Raw genomic sequence first — 16,333 nt, forward strand, 5'->3', positions numbered from 1 at the left:
CAAAATATATGTATGAAATATTTAGATTCCGGGATGGGTCGTTTAGCAAATCTCACGGCCCTACCCCAAAAATAATAATGCGCTAGTTGCTTTAGGCGCGCCTTTAATGATGTTATCTCCCTAAACTCGGGTGCACATTTATGTGACCCAAATCCAAATCTCAACGAAATCGAAATGTGTCTCTAATCACGGGTACATTGACTGTGACATGGTCCGAGATGCATTTCCATGACGTTGCAAATTCATTTTTAAAATAATAAATGGGACGAGCCTCGACAAACAAAAAATGCAAATTGCGGGGCCCTCAGTAAATACTTGTTTTAAAATTACTTAGAATTCAGGAGGGCCGCTTAGCGAATTTCGTGGCCTTCCCAAAATAATAACACGATAGTCTCTTTAGGCGCGTGTTTAATAATCTACTTTCTTAAACTTGGGTGTGCATTTCATGCGACCCAAATCCAAATACCAAAACGTCAAATAAAATATGTTCCGGATTGTGGGTGCATTTCATGTGACGCAGTCCAAAGACATGTTTTAAGCGATGTTCACATTCCTTAAAATAATGATAATAAAGCGGTAAAAGATAAAATTTGCACATGGTTCACAATTGTATTTAAAATCAGATAAATAAGCCGAATATAACAGTTGAGCGACCGTGCTAGAACCACGGAACTCGGGAATGCCTAACACCTTCTCCCGGGTTAACAGAATTCCTTATCCGGATTTCTGGTACGCAGACTGTAATATGGAGTCATTCTTTTCCTCGATTCGGGATTAAAATTGGTGACTTGGGACACCCTAAATCTCCCAAGTGGCGACTCTGAAATAAATAAACAAATCCCGTTTCGATTGTCCTTTAATTGGAAAAAACTCCCTCGCGCCTATCGGGTGCGGAAAAAGGAGGTGTGACAGTCATTTCCATGGAGTAGAGTAGTTTCAAGGTGCTCGTACTCATCAGGAAGTGACGCCAACAACATCAAGGCCAAGTCACCATCATCATAAGTTGTATCCATATTTTGCAAATCTGTGACCAACTTATTGAAACTGGTGATATGTTCATTCATCGTGGTACCAGGAATATAGGTGAAGTGAAACTATCTCTTCTTCATGTACAATTTATTTTGACTGTTTTTCTTCAAAAATTTATCCTCCAGTGTTTTCTATAATTTACTTGCAGAAGTTTCCTTTGTGTATGGATATTTCTGCTCTCTAGCAAGGTAGGATCGAATGGTACCGCAAGCAACACGGTTAATAATTCTCCAATCTTCTTCTTCAATAACATCTGGTCTTTTTTATTCAATGGCAAGATCTAGCCCTTGTTGAAAAAGGACATCTAGAACCTCGCCTTGCCACATCCCAAAATGTCCTGATCCGTCAAAAATTTCTACCGCAAATTTCACATTTGACATAATTTTTGTCATAAGCGAAGATGCCAACGATGACGTATTATTGACACTTGTTGTAGATTCTTCTTGTTTATTGTCTCCCATTTTGACACAAATATTATTTAATAGATGACGACACAAATCAAGATTATTTCCTTTCTGGTGTGAAAGATCAGACTAAGCTGCAACCACAGAGCATACTAAGACAGAACCTTGACACAGTTACCAAGATAAATCTTTTCTGATGTGGAAGATCAGACTATGCTGCAACCACAGAGCATACTTAAATAGTACTTTGGCTCTGATACCAATTATTGCGGAAGCCAAATGTATATAGTGTGAATAAGTCACAAGTACTATACCGAAAATTATGACAGCCACCAAATAATAAATAAGACAATAAAGCAACAATAAAAGGAATACCAGAATTTACGAGGTTCGGCTAATTTTGCCTACTCCTCGGACACAACCAATATTTTATTCCACTCCAAAATACAAGTGAAATAATACTAAAGAGAGAAGATACAAATGCCTTAAGAAGATAAGAAGGCAAATGAGAGGTGTGTTTAAATCCTAAACATTAAGCCTTCTTTTATAGGGGGAAAATTCCCCCAACTCTTCTTTTCCCACCGATGTGAGACAAAAATATTTGCCAAACTTAACAGTTACCTTGTCTTTTCCTCTCATTATCACCCTTTATTATTATTGAATAATTTTATTTTATTATTTATTCTACCTTTTTATATAGTAATTTCACCCTGTATCATAATTTTTCTTTATACTATTACAAGTTTATTCTTCATATTGCTGGTGCGTGATATCATAAAATGATGGAAAATGACACAATTTATCCAAATATTATTTTTATTGAACGATAACGATACGATACATTATAAAACAATGCGTAACAACTATCCAAACAAGCTGTAAGAAAACAAGTGCTAAATTTCAGATTACTGAATAAATCGAAAGAAAAGAAGAGATCTTTCTGGCTTACATGTATATTTTTATATACTATATACAAAAAAATATATAAATTTTATACTTTTACGCCTATCACGCCTATCAAATATAAATAAGTTCGGCGCGGGCTAAAAGTGATCTTTGCCCTTTAAATTTTAACTCAATTCATTCCCTTAAAAATACCCTGGTCTTCTTAGTGTTTCCAAATAAACTTCTAGTGAAATTTAAGAGTCAAAGTGGGACGATCGTAGAGAAGCTTAAGTTTTGATCATATTCCCTTCGAAAAAGCAAAAAATGGAAGATGATTAAGAGATAAAAAAACATATCCTAAAGGGAAAAATAAAGAAAACATTTCAAGGTGTTATGATAAATATCATGTTATGGTGGATGTTTACTCTTCCTTCATGATCTTCATGTCAAATGCTTAATGACATATTCAATGACATATTTTCTATGTTCAATGACATATTGCATGACATATTTTCTTCACTTTTCATGCCTATATAAAGACCTTGTAATAGATAGGAAAATACACACAATTGAAGAAGAAAATCTCTTCCTTCTCTCTATCTCTATTTCTTGTTCATGTTTTACTAAATTATTTTTATTTCTTGTTCATGTTTTACTAAATTGCTTTTATTTTATAACACGTTATCAGCACGAGTCTCTAACCAATTGTATATATATCTACAAAAAATTTCCTACATCCGAAAAAATTACAATTAGAAGCTATACATATCATCACATGGTTAAATGTAAAGAGAAACTACATATAGTAAGTAATGAAATGTAAGAAGGTATAATTATCTTATACTTGTCATTCCTTTAAAATCTCATATGCACACAACTTCGTACTACACTTGTATTGCATAAGCACATATTAATATTACATCTTTTATATCACATGAATGGAATAAAATTTTCGAAGTTTTATATGTGAAAATCATAGTAGAAGTTAATTGTTGATATGATGCATGTCATGGTAACCAAAGATATTTTATATAAATTGTCTTATGCATATTTGTGCGTTAACTATCTTCAATCTGTCTTGCCGCTTTAAACATTTTCTTTTACTTGGATGAATTTTTTTTCCTTTTGGATTTTTACACTTGCATATAGTACCCAAAAAAAAAGGAATAAAAAATATAATAATAAAATTGGTCGCACTGATTAAAAGCATAAATCATCTTGAAGAAAACAAGAAATACTTCATATCTTTATCTAGGTTGATTAATTACCTCTTTGAAATTTAAAAAACAAACCAGCTATTGAGAAAGTATACTTCATAATTTATGGCGTATCATTTGAAAGCAAACAATGATTAGTATGACTACTAGAAGAGGTATTTTTGAGTATCCATGACCTACTTGATGTTTGCTACTGACTTACCATTTTTAAGTATTTTATATGAATGATGCACAAGCTACAACTGGTAAGTTGTGACCTATAATGTCACTTTTCAGGCAATATAAATGTTGAATTTGTGTAATAGTATTAGTACTATATATATGTGTTGTTACCTATATGGTGTACTTTTGATAAATTTATTCACTAATTGCTTGGTTGAATTGAGTGAAGGAAAGTCATGGCGTTTAATCAAATCCAATAGGTAGGGTATACCCCGAAAACAACAATATTTTTGAGAGAGACTCAATAAATATTATGACAATGATTTTATGATCCTTTTAAACTCTAATAGAATTTAGAAGAAATATTCTGACTACAAACGGTTGTATTTCATATAGATGATATAAATGATTCATAAAGCTTTACGCTGATTTGAGATTTGTACACTTATTTAACAAAGCAAATTTGATTTGCTAAGATGCAAATTAGTTGTGTATAACTTTCTTGGCATGTGATTGAAATTAAGTCTTGAGAATGAATCTCAATATTGTTTAGCCTATTATGCCATTGATTGAGGGCAAGACATCGTGATCAAGTCCTGATGCTCCATAATGATAAGAGTTGGGTTTGAGTCCCAATTTATTATGGCCTAACATGCCTTTATATTGGTAAGATATTGGGTTTGAGTCCCAATGTACCATATTTATGATATAATGATGACTAAAGAAAAATAATATATTTTTCATGAAAAGGCATGAAAATTGTCCCACTTGATTTGCTATATTCTTGAAGTAAATGTGATAGCAGTACATAATAAGTTTCAATGAAGACAAGTGGTTGAACAATGAACGTGGGCGTTCCAAATATCAAAATAATAATAATCATCACTATGATTATAAAAGGAGAACAATAAGGGTTCTCAAAATAGTCCTTCAAAATGTGAAGGCAATGCTTACCATCAAATTGGTATGAAAATAATAAAGCACATCGCTGATTATGATCCATTCCTTGAAGAGAATGTGACTTGTGATAAGCATTGAGAATGCAAACTCATTCCTAAAGTTGAATGTGGCAATATGTGATAAAAACAATGAATAAAGACATGCAATTCATGATTATATGAATACCACACAACTCACCTCTAAGGGAGGTTTGAGTAAATTAAAGAGAATAAATATTATTGTATGGTTACATGAATATGTCATTGGTCGCGTACATGTGATACGCCAAATATTATTCGTCATGCCTTATAAAAGTTATTAAAGGCAAAATTAAAGCAAGAAATGTTTTGCTTATGATGATTTTGACCATGACAATTTATTATGATATAATTTTATTCGTGAAGGAGACATTTACCATATGAATGGTATGATAAAAAATCTTGTAGTACAAAAGTTGTTAAGAACTCCGGAAAAACTAATTTGTTACTACCCGGATGAATAAACTTATTCATGACATTGTTATTGTAAAGTCTCAAAAGAAACTTTTTGAGTTTCAAATATATAAGTCAAAGTGATTGGCATATTGAGACTATAAATGAAAGGAAGATTGAATATCTTCATATTTCTATAATCATACTGGGTAAATATGAAAGGTTACCCGATCTTCTTTCTATTTGTACTACACAAATATAAGCATGATGCTGGAATCATATGCCATAAGTAAACTAGAGGTTTACTAAAACAAATATTAATTGGCATGACCGGTTGACCATTTCGGTTCAATTATGATGCGAAAAATTAATTAAGAATTACATTGACATATATTGAAGAATAGAAGATTCTTCAAGAATTTTCTTGTGCTGTTTATTCTCATGATATACTAGTTAAAGATTGGGATTGAATCCCTTGATTTCTGGAAGGAATAAAAGGTGATATATATATGGGCCCAGTCACCTGCCATATGGACCGTTTACTATTATATGATTTTAATAGATGCATCTATTTTATGGTCGCATGTGCATTTATTATCAACTTGCAGTTTGATTTTTGCAAGATTGCTTGCTCAAATTATTAGAGCACAATTTCAGAATATAAATTATGATGATTTATCTTGATAATACTAGTTTAAATCTAAGTTTGTTTAGCAGAAATTGTATGCCTCCAATTATAGCTAAATCATTGGTTATGAGAACAAAACTCCCAAAAATGAAATTTGGTATGAGATGTATTATTTAATATACGCCAGCACTTGTACGCATCTAGCCAAATTATGAAAAATTCTCCCTATCACAATCGGTTCAGGGTCAAGAACCAAATATATTCTATATAGAAATATGAATGTGCTATATGATTTAATTATGCCACCACAATGCACAAAGATGGGTTCCCAAAGAAGGTTGGGAAATGTGTTGGTGATCCCAACATTAGGGGGAGAAAATGGATAGCTGAGAAAGTGATACGTGAAATGAATTATTATGAATACATATAGATCCTCGTACAAGAAAATATGAACTTGAAGTTCAAGTGATAATTAATTTATAAATTATTGCCAGACGCATTTGCTGACCCAAAGCTAAATGTCATATTTCAGCTGTTAATGCTCCAACTAGAATAAAGTCCATGAGGGACAGAGTCTATGGCATGCATGAAGCGTAACAGGCCAATCGGTTCCAAAGATAAAACTCCTTGAAGAAGGAGAGGGGCAAAATGGTCATAATAAGGAGGCAAGTGCTCTAGAAGAGCACCACGACATAATACTTCGTAAGACCTTATGTGAGAAGCTCAGGTACCTGAAAATAATGAGATAAAAAGATCTCAATAAGTTATGTCTTTATTGTGTAATAATTGGACCGATATAAAATGATCGTCGACGATATTGTTAACATAATGTAGCGTTCAATATTATTAATATTGACGAGGATCTTGAGCTCAAATTTGTCATGAAATTTGGACAGATAAATGATTGGCCAAATGAAAAATACGCAATGAAAATTGACTTCACTTGAAAAAATGTGAAGTTGGGCGGATAGTCCCAACACCTGAAAATATAAAGCCAATGGAGGTTTAAATGTGTTCTTGTGCAAAAAGTTCATGTCGATAGACATAAAGACGATTTGTGACACAAGAAAATTAGTAAATATCCTCACATTGATTATATGGAGACATGTTCTCTTATGGTGGATATAATTATTTTAGATTTTAATCTGGCAATACATGAAAACTTGATATGCGTATAATGGAAATCATTGAAGGATTAAAATTGTGAAGCATATTAATGTTTCCAAGAAATCTATTAAAGAAAGCTTCAAAAATCCTTATACGGATTGAAACAATCAAGGCGCATGTGTATAATCACTTGTGTGAGTACCTATTGTAAGCACGTGATTTTTGCACTATATGAGAATTACTCCCAAAAATTCCAAAAATAAAACAATTTTTGTTTGTTTGCAATTGTCGTGAATTTTGTATTATTTTTCTTCTATTGTTTGCATTTGTCTGTGCATGTTTATTTGCTAAATTAATAAAAAATACAAAAATATGTCGCATTTGCATTTAGGATTTAGGTTTGCAATTATGAGTAATTAAGTTTGTTTTACAAGAATGAAAATTATAAAAATAGGCATCTTTTGCATTTTTAGCATTTAATGTCCAAATTGTGTGATTTTATTTTATTGATGTTTAATTTTGGGTGATAATTATTATTAGAAGTTAATTAGTATTTTAAGATAATTTTGGTTTTTATAATTTAATTTCAACATTTTAGTTTTATTAATAAGTAAAAGAAAAGAGAACAAAAAATAGACGAAAATCGGATTGGGCCTCTTCTTCAAAATTTTAAACCACAGGCCCAAAGAATCGAACCCATACTAGGTCAACCCGATCCAGTCCGCCCCATAACCAAACCACCCGCCCAACCCCTTTTCTTCATTTTCATTTTCATTCCCCCCAAACCCTAAACATAAACCACCCCCCCCATCTTCTTTCTCCTCCTGCTCCAAGCCCCACCTTCTATGGCTGCCCTCAACCATGGCTGCCCGTCGACCACCCTCCAGTCCACCAGCCTCCTCCTCCCGACCAGCTGTTGTCGCTGTTTCGTCTTCTTCTCCGTCGTGAAACGAACCACCATGAACGACATCGACCACCCTTGCTGTCTTCATCTTCCCATCGCTGCTGTTGTTTCTTCTTCCTCAACCTCACGTCCAAACGACCCCCAGCCACGCTGGAAAAACCAGTGTTGCTACCCGTCTCCACCAGCTGCTATAACAGCAGCGACGAACACACACACACACAGTCGCCATGGCTGTTGCTGCTGCTGCTTCGTCCAGCTTCGACCATGGCTGCCCTCTCGTCGTCACCACCCCAGCTTCAACCACCAACGACCCTCCCCGTCTTCCATTGACGAGCAACCATGGCTGCTGCACCTTCTAGCTTCCATGGTTGTTGCACCTTCTACTGCTTCGTCTGCTACGTCCGGCCAGCTCCACCAGTTCATTGACAAGCAGCGTTGCTACTGTCCCTTTCTTCTTCTTCGTTGACTGAACTCCATCACCACCGGAAAATGGCGACGGAAGTTTGTTTCATCAATGGAGTTCGTTTAAAGCTCGAGGAGAGTTCGTTTGAGTTTGTCGACTGACTTTCAAGTTTATCGTTCCATTTGTTGTAACGTTCCTGTTGAGTCGAGATCCGTTAGGTCGTTGACAGTCTTGGTTCGAGTTTTTCCATTGTCGTTCGAGTTCGTCGTTGTTCATTTCCGGTTAGTTGGTTTAAGTTTCATTTCTGTCCGTATTTTGTTTGATATTCTCAAATTTGAAATCAGTATATGTTTGATTCTTTTCTTGTTCATTGTTTATCATTTCTTGATTATTTCTTCAGTTTGTTTTTATTCATTGTTCTTGTTTAGTTTTAATATAGGAATGTGTTAGATTTAATTCGGGTTCATTGTTTGTTTGAAGTTTGTTAGTTTTTCATCAAGTGATTTAATGTGAGTGTTTATGTGTTGGTCTTTAAATTTTAATTTAGTTTGAATTATTCTTTGTTATGATGTTGTTTGATTTAGTTTGAGTTCAACTGATGTTGAGTTTAGTGACATAAATCTACTTGTTTGTCCTGTTAAGTTTGTTGATCTGAATCTGACTCTGTTAGTAATTCATGAATGTTGTTAATTTGGCAAGTTTATTATGCAGAAGTTGATTATTTGTTGATGAAATTTGATTAGGAATTGGTTATAGCTGCTTTAGTTTGGTTAATTGATTTAGGAGAATTGGATATAGCTGATGGGGGTAGAATGTTCAATTGCAGTATTTTCAGGGGTAGAAAGGTAAATTGCAGTATTTTCAAGGGCATTTTCGGGATTTTAAAGGAGTCTTAAAAATAATTAATGAGTGCTCTGTCCACTAAGTATTAAATAATATTTAAATAATATTAAAATAATACGTCGTGGGGGACAAGACATAATGGTGGGGAATTTCCAAATTGTTTAATATAGTGGGGGACAAAACATGCGGTAGTGGGGCAATAAGTGATTTAAATAAGGAAAAGATATGTGTTAGTGGGAATTAATACATTGTTTAATATGGTGGGGGACAAAACATTAGGTAGTGGGAAGTTAAAGGGGGATGAGTAGAAGATAGTGAGATTTAATTTTAAATGCTGGAAGTTGGTAAATAAATAGAGGGGCTTGACACAAATAAAAGGAGGATTCCGAAAATATACAAGAGAATTCCGAAAAATATTGAAAGGGGATAGGGGATTGGCTGAATATTGAGAAAACATTTCGAAGGAGATTCGAAAGAGAGAGTAGTATACACCCGATATACAATCTGCATACACTGGATATACAGAGGGGTCAGAATTTAAGGGTTAAACATTAACTGGTCTTTCAATCTACAAAAGATTCACTTTGTTTATGCCCGTTGATTGTTGTTGGTGTTTCTGGATTTTCGTTTGATTTGTTCCTTGAGTTTGGTTGGTTGTTTGCCACTACTTCACTGGTTTGCTGGATTTTTATCTTGATTTTAAAATCTGTCACTGGTCTCTCGTTGCTGGTTGTTACTGGTTGCTGGGTGTTGCTGTTGTTGTATGCTACTGCATTTCTGCTGATCTTCCTTTTCTTTTGTTTCCAATACCAAGTACACAACTGACACGCTGGTTACTGTAAACTGAAACATGAAGCATGAATATGAAATGAAGAGTTGAAGTTCTGAATTTATCTTAGTTATATTCTGAATTTTATTTGTATATATACATTATTTAGTTTACTCTAATCAAAATTATATAGTTGTTTAATATATATAGTGGAACATCTGACAGTAGCTTAGCGGACGAACTATCTATGTATTGCCTAAAAAATAAATAAATGGTGTAGTAACTCTGTCTAGTTAATTCGTTATTGTTAGATGATGATCATGTCTCAAAAAGCATGTTAGCTGATTTAGACTATTCTTAAACATTCAACAGTTAGCCCATTAAACGAATAGACCGTTTCGGAACTTGTAGGAATATTGTTTAGCTAAATACTATTGGTTAATTTCAGCATGTAAATGGTCTAGGATTAAAATTAGATTGCCAAGTTTTTTTAATTTGACAAACTGTGAGCATGCCTAGTATAATGTAACTAGGTAGTAACATGTGAATAAGATGGCCGAGGTCCAGTTTTGTGCAATACACGTTGGACCTGGGTACACGTTGGCCAACGGGCTGTCCATATTGTGTTTACATTCTGATTTAACAAATTGCGTTCGGAACCCGACTATAACAACTCATAAGCATGTAAATAAATTAGGACCTTTTCTCTTTCATTTTTTAGAGATAAATTTAATAGAAAAATGTAGGCACTTTAGGATTATCCTTTTGAAATAAATGTGATGAGCCTCACCCAATAAAACGCACAAGTTGCGGGGCCCTCAATAAAATGTTAATAATTGTTTAGACTTCGAGATCGGTCGTTTAGCAAATTTCACGGCCTTACCCAAAATAATGATACGCTAGTCGCTTTAGGCGCACCTTTAACAATTTATTTTCTTAAACTCGGGTGCACATTTATGTGACCCAAATCCAAATCTCAACAGAGTCGAAATATGTCGATAATCACGGGTACATTGATGTGACGTGGTTCGAGATATATTTTCACGATGTTGCAATTCTCGATAAAAAATAATAATAATGATAAAAGCGATTAAAAGTTAAAATTCGCACATATGTTCAACATGTATTATATCAGATAATCAAGCTGAATATGACAGTTGAGCGACCGTGCTAGAACCACGGAACTCGGGAATGCCTAACACCTTCTCTCGGGTTAACAGAATTCCTTATCCGGATTTCTGGTGCGCAGACTGTTAAACAGAGTCATTCTTTTCCTCGATTCGGGATTCAACCGGTGACTTGGGACACCATAAATCTCCCAAGTGGCGACTTTGAAATAAATAAATAAATCCCGTTTCAATTGTCCTTTAATTGGAAAAACTCCCTTCCACGCCCCTTTGCGGGCGGCGCGGGCGAAAAAAGGAGGTGTGACAGCTCTGGCGACTCTGCTGGGGATTTGGAACCAGAACCACTGGTTCAGGGTTAGAAATTCGAGCTTAGATAAATTGTTATATTTGGTTTTATCTGATTTTGTTACATGTTTGGGCCCAATGTACTAAATGTTGCTTTTACCGCTTTGATATTTTCTGAATTGTATATAAACTGTGCCGAAACCCTTCTTTTCTTACCTCCGGGGATGTGCTTACTGGTTGAGACTCCCTATTCTGTTAGTGTCATACCCTGAAATAAAAGAGACTCGGAAAGTTTCTAAGCCGGCTTGCCTTTTGGTTCCCGGAAAGGAGCTCCTTCCTCAATTCGAGTTGTCCGCTCGGGTACACTGTCTAGAACATATACCCAGGTTGAACCTAGAATAACTTGACTTCATGCCGGATCCCTAGTAGGAACGTTTATTTGCATCATGTTGCATTTGACTTAGGGGACTGAATATCTACTGGGGAGGTAACCCAGAATCTCTGGTTCAGGGTTCAAAAATTCGAGCTTAGAATAATTGTTATTATTTGGCTTCATTTATTATCTGATTTTATTACATGTTTTAGCCTAAATGTGCAAAATGTTACTCTTACCGCTTTGATATTATCTGAATTATATATAAAAACTGCTACGAAATCCCTCTTTTCTCTCTCTTGAGGTGTGCACGCTGGTCGTGACTTCTTTCTGTTAGTGTCCTATTCCAAAATAGAACGAGGATTCGGAGGAGTTGCAAAATCAGATGATCTTTTGGTTACCGGTACGCAGTTCCCATCCTCGGCTTGAGTTGTCCGCTCGGGTACACTGTCTAGAACACCGACCCAGGTTTTGAACATAGAATAACATGACTTCATGCCAGATCCCTAGTAGGAACGCTTATTTGCATCACGTTGCATTTGACTTAGGGGACTCAACATAGGGGTTGGGTCCGTCTAGGACTAGCAACCTGAAATGAAAAGACCATCCTGATGCATCCTATTTGTTTTCCGTGCATTTATTTGTCTCGCGCCCGTATGCTGACCGGCTTTTGAATATCAGGAATATTGTGAAATTGAGGGAAAAAAAGAAGAGAAATAGCGGTTAGGGAGTTAAGTGTTTATTTTTGAAAAACCCAATGCCCAAAATACTGCCGAAACTCTGTCGAAATTTTGAGAAAATGAAAAAAATATATGTTTTATTAGTTTGTTTTACTAAAAGCAAAGGAAAATAGAAAAAAAGAGTCGTTGTTATGCCTTGTTTTCAAAAATAGAAAAGGAAAATAGTTTGTCTTGCCATGAAAAATGAAAATAAAAAAGAGCCTTATTTTTAAAATAGTTTTTTTATTTGTTTATGAAAATGCCAAAAATGAAAATGAAAAGAGTCGTGCTTTGAAAGTGGTTGTGTTATTTGCTGCCAAAAATGAAAATAAAAAAAAGTCCTGTTTTAAAATAGTTCAGTTAATTCGGCGAACTACGCTGGTTTGATTCTACCGGATGTGAGATACGTAGGCAGCCCTAATCGGGTCCAACCTCCCCTTTTGCTAAAATAGCCAAAAAATATGTCAAATTTTAATTTCATCATAGAGAAGTCGGGTGACGCTGTTTTGTCAAAACATAGCCGAATGTTCCCGAAAGGGACGCCGGAAGGCTGACTTTGCATAAACAGCCACCTTTGGGTCAATTTTTAGATTTGGTCCAGTTGACCCACACAGCCTTAAAAATCTTCGTCCCCGAGGCGCTGAAAGGTCGTGTTTGCAATATTGGGTCTTCTATTTTGAAAAACAATAAAAAGAGTCATAAATAAGTCGGGTGATGTTGTTTTTGTCAAAAATAGCCGAATGTTCCCAAAAGGGACGCCGGAAGGCTGACTTTGTATAAACAGCCACCTTGGGTCATTTTTTAGGATTTTGGCCGGTTAGCTAATGCAGCCTTAAAATCTTTGTCCCCGAGATGCTGAAAGGCTGTGTTTGCAACAGCAGGTCTTTTATTTTAATTTTAAAAAAAAACAAAGAGTCAGCGGCCAGGTGAATACTGTTTGGATTTTTAGTCAAAATAAGTCGAGCCAGCTTTGGCAGTGTCTTAAACCGTTCTTGCCGAAATAGCCTTAGAGTATCTTTCAGTTGTCGAAAGGCTATTTTCGTAAAAGAACGGACAAGTTTGTAAAGTGTCATAAAATAATCCTCCCCGGCCTCAAAATTCATGTGAAATTTGGAAGGGGCCACATTTGCAAAAATAACCGTTAGGTTGCATTTGTCAAACGGAGAAAGGAAGTTGACCGTTTGTTTTTCAGTTTGTAAATCTTTTGATTAGAATATGTGGTTGTTTGATTTTCGAGTTTGTAGGTCATCTTTAAACCTTTGAAACCCAGTTTGTTTTATTATGAAAATTGATAATTCCAAAAAAAGGTTTCATTGTTGTTACCTTTCATTTTGGCAGAACTACGCCCGGTCTGATTCATGCGGGGACATGATACGTAGGCAATCCACATAAGATTTGACCACCCTTAAAAAGGAAAATGAAAAAAAAAAGAAAAAAAAAGAAAAAAAAGGAACACAATTACAAGAAGCCGGAATTACGCACGTAATTGAAGCAAATGCATGATAGAAAGGGTTAACTGCCTAGTTGCATTGCATCCTCAACGTGTGTTTTTCCTATTTGTGAAAAACCCTAACGCTAACCGGTTGCTCTCATTTTTGTTCCCTTTTCAATCTTTAGAAAGGTGGTTGGTTGTGGTTCTGAAAGTAACGCTTCCCTGCAACACAAAGGCAAAAGACAATGGCAGAGAACAACAGAGCTAAGTGGGTTGGTACCGATGCCCGAAAACGGTTGGTTGAACAGGACCACGGGTTGGTAGAAGAGGTAAAAATGTCGAGACAGCATGTGACAGACATGTATCAGGCCTGGATGACTGGGAAAGCACCACCCCTGCCACCACCAAGCTTCTTGAACTCTGTCCTTACCCAAGCACCCAACACCATAACGGATGATCCCTCATACTCTCCATCCCAACCCACTTATGGTAGTTTTCCCAGCTACCCGAGTAGCTCCATCACTCGTCAACGCTACTCCCCTCCACAACGCTACTTCTCTACATGAGACTCCCAAAGACATGCTTCACTTTCCAAATACCCAGCTCCACAAAAGGCCTATCCACCCTCACAAGCCTACCGAAAGCCCTCTGGATCAGGTTTTCGGCCCAATCAAGCATTTAGGAACGATAGTTTGCTGAAACGAGAAAAGGCTCTCACCCCGATCGGAGAATCTTATGCAAGTTTGTTTGAAAGGCTAAAGCATGCTGGCCTAATTGAGCCGTTCCCCGGATATACTCCAGATCCACGTGCAAGAAGCTTTGATCATACTGCACGATGCGCATACCACTCCAATGTCCCAGGGCATAGCATTGAGAGTTGTCGTTCGTTGAAAAGGGAAATAGAAAGAATGATTCACGAAGGAGTGATTACGATCGATGACAGTAATAAAGAGCATGGGATATTGACTAAAGCTGAAGATATTGAAGCGGATAGTGGTCTTAGCAATATTGATGCGAAGCTCAGTGGCTAAGATGTCAGGTTTGATAAGTGGGAGGATGCTCCGTTCCTTGGTTAGCAAGAAAGAAGCTTTTGGTGGCTTATCTTGTTGTCATTTCTGTTGTCCGGATTATTCTTAGGGTTGTAATCCAGATATTGTCTTGTGTCAAACTTTCGTATCTTTCCATTTTTGTCATAGCGGTTTGTTTAGTTTTGTCCATGTTTGTTTCAGGATTTTGTTCTGGTTTTTTTTGTTTGTTTTATTATTCAAACCATTTCACCGTTAGTCTAATGCAAAATTCGGTCTTTTATTATTTCCACTCATCTTTTTGTTTAGTTCTTTTATCATTTTGTTCAGCGTCGATTCTAGTGACATGACATGCGCACACAGTTTGGGCCTAATCTTAAAAAATTAATCATAAAACCATTGAGAGTTGCTCGAAACATTTAAAGGAAATAAGGACGGTTTGAGATTATTCGGAGCTCGAGTCATGTGGAACTGGGGCAAGTAAAACATAAAGAAAACTGTTAAAGGCAAGATTCGCCAAATTGATATGAGGGTCGTTCATGATAATGAGAGTGAGAGTGTTGCCCAACGGTGTTTTAGAGATGAAAAATGAAAAAGCAAATGTGTGAATATAATTGTCAAGTCTAGCACCATCAGAAGAGGCTACAAATCTTTGTTTAATTGTGTTGTTTGCACTTGGCATGTTTTGAAGACTGGAATGACGAAGGCATTTTGTTCTGCTACCTAAACACTTTATCCTTCGTTACCCCTTTTGATCCTTATTTATTTTCTTTCATACCCCTCGTTCGGAATCAGTAGCAACGACTAGAAAACACGAGCATGGAAAAAAAAGGAAAAAGAAAGCAACAAAAACAATAAAAAAACAAGAAATGAGAAAAAGAAAGAAAAGAAAAGAAAATAATAGGTAAATGAAAAAATAAAAAGGAATTGGGAACTACGTTTGACCTGATTCCTCAAAGAGGATACGTAGGCGCTTCACGGCTTGGTCATAGTGTGCATAGTGTGCATAGTGTAACATAGTGTAGAAAATAAAAATCCCCAAGCAAGAAACTGGGGCAGAAGTTGTTCTTGATGTAAAGAAAGCCGGTTCTGAAGGTTGTAAATTTTGAACCCAAATTGATTCGTTTTGAGCCGCTAATACCCTTTCTTTCTAGCCCTATCCAAAACCCCGCGTTACGGTCCAAAGAAAAACCTTTTGACCAGTATTCAAAAGATGCTAATTCATACAAACGGAAGTCGGGGATAGCACCCTGATTCCCAACAGAGAAAAGGATCATGGACTGGAAATGAATTGATAGCCGAAAAGAATCCCTAGCAGAGAGAGTTATATCGGCAACAACTCCAAATCCCCAGCTGGAAAGTGATACAAATGAGAGAGTCTTATCGGTGAAAATCTTCACGGGCACCATAAGGCGATGAAAGTTGAGAGAAAAACCAAAATGAGAGAGGCTTGACAGCGAAAACCCTTCGGGCACTACAAGTCGAATAAAGATTGAGAATCAGATGGAAATCACCAGACGAAAGTTGTGAAAGGCGATTAATGACGGAGGATAGGCCATATGTGCATGTCATGACCATTAGAGTTGGTATCCGCATTTGATAGGTTTTTATTTTATAGTTTCCTTATTAGAGAGTCATCTCTTTCCTTTGT

Source organism: Nicotiana tabacum, chromosome 3, assembly GCF_000715075.1.
Source record: "Nicotiana tabacum cultivar K326 chromosome 3, ASM71507v2, whole genome shotgun sequence".
Lineage (NCBI taxonomy): Eukaryota > Viridiplantae > Streptophyta > Magnoliopsida > Solanales > Solanaceae > Nicotiana > Nicotiana tabacum.